Raw genomic sequence first — 2,030 nt, forward strand, 5'->3', positions numbered from 1 at the left:
AATCTCCACGCATCACTACTGACCAGGGTCATTAAGATTCATTTCAGTCTCTAGCCCTCTGTCCGAAATTAAAGCCATAAATACAGCAATGGAATTTTTTGCATGGCTAGAGTTCTTTTTATCGTGGTGAGGAAAAAAGCATGACACAAAATTTATCATCTTAACCATTTCTAAGTGTACAGTTAAGTAGTGTTAAATACATTTATACAGTGCCGTGCAACCAACCCCCAGAACTTTTCATCTTGCAAAACCGAAACTGTATACCCCTTAAACAATTTCTCATTTCCTCCTCCCCCAACCTCTGGCAACTACCATTCTGCTTTCTTTTCCTATGAATCTTACTATTCTAAATATCTCAAGTAAGTGAAATTGTACAGGACTTGTCTTTTTTGACTGGCTTATTTCACTTGGCATGATGTTCTAAAGGTTCGTCCATGTCGACGCACATGTTAGAGTCAGCTACAGTGTTTTAGCACACAAATGTCCCACACTAGACATAATCTTCCTTATTTTTGGTTGATAGAAGAGCCGCAATTAATTGCATTTTCAATTAAGAATAAATTCCTTCGGTCTTTTTAAAATATACTTTTAAATTGACAGATAACATTATATGTTTTTGTCATGTACAACATGATGTTTTGAAGTATATGTACATTGTGGAATGGTTAAATCTAGCCAACCAACAAACGCATTACTTCACATTTATCATTTTTGGGTGATAGCACAAAGCATCACTCTCTCTTTACATTAAAAATCCTGAACTGGCAGTTGAGAAGCCACCACATATATACCGGCAGATGGCGCTGTAATGATGGGCATGGTTATTTAGATAATTTACTATAAAATGATTTGATAATGGCCTTCAATAGGAAGTTGTATTAGTCATAGATTATAGTAGCAATACAAATTATTCACAAAATATCTGCTATGATTTTTGGTTTGGAATATGGGATTTTCCATTCTGGTTAAGACTTTCCCCATCCCTTTCTACCCTCTTACGTCAAAGCTATAATTTTACACTTATTGGGGTGATGTATTTTTTCATAATGTGTGAATCCCCCACCGGACTCTCTGACTTTACAGAAATCACATCTGTTTGCTCTATACTGTATCTCCATTTAGTGCATGAATGGATATGTTTATCATTTATTGTGAAGTGTATCTTTCATTTTTACAGAATCTTAGAAATACATAAATTTTAAAATTGTACTTATCTTAATCCATTCTATGTATAATAGAAATTTAGAAATTCATAACCTCTAAAACCAAACAGAAAAGGCAAAACAAATATCTTATATAGACCACTAGTTTGTTAGCTTCTTCCTAAGCAAGAGAGACCACATTTTTTCATCTTCCTAACCAGTTTCTAAATCTCCAAACCATCTTCAACACTTCCTTAGTTCTCATTTTCTATATCCCATCTGTTACCAAATCCTCTAAATTTATCGTCCACAATGATTTTTGATACCCCGATCCTCCCCTCCACTTTTAAATGACAATATTCTATCTCAAGCCTTCATTAACTGTTGCTTGGCAACCCCTGTAGCCTCCTAACGGATTTCCTTCTCTCCAAATTCCAAGCCAATCCTTATACTTTGCCTAACTGGTTATCCTGAGATACCAATCTTATCGTATATGTCTGAAGCTCAAGAACATTCAATGGCTCCCTGCTAAATTCAGAATTAAGTCCAGACAACATACTCTGGCAGTACTGACATGCAAAGACCAATTTCTGTAGCCTGACAACTTTTCATCACCATCTGTTAATTACATGGCCCAGTTCAAATACTGTATTTGTAGATTTCCTAAGTCAAAATGAATTACTCAATGTTTATCATAGTCACCTGTACTTCTCTTTTAAAAGCATAGGCTATGATGTTTTAAATATATTTATGAAAACACATAACAACCCATGCAAAATCTGAAAATACGATAAGGGAGAAAACGATTAATGTCGTTATTAATCTTTTCACATATCATCAATTGAGATTCCTTAATGCCTAAGAGTGATGTTACACTGCTGTGAAATG

At 34.7% G+C, this 2,030-nt stretch overlaps 1 protein-coding gene across 1 annotated transcript in view; it reads right to left on the reverse strand.

Annotated features, from left to right (window-relative positions):
• The window catches only part of EGF (epidermal growth factor), an 87,855-nt gene that overhangs the window by 29,350 nt on the left and 56,475 nt on the right, over positions 1 to 2,030 (reverse strand). The window lies entirely within an intron of this gene.

This window comes from Propithecus coquereli, unplaced genomic scaffold, assembly GCF_000956105.1.
Source record: "Propithecus coquereli isolate 6110/MARCELLA unplaced genomic scaffold, Pcoq_1.0 Scaffold46, whole genome shotgun sequence".
Classification (NCBI taxonomy): Eukaryota; Metazoa; Chordata; class Mammalia; order Primates; family Indriidae; genus Propithecus; species Propithecus coquereli.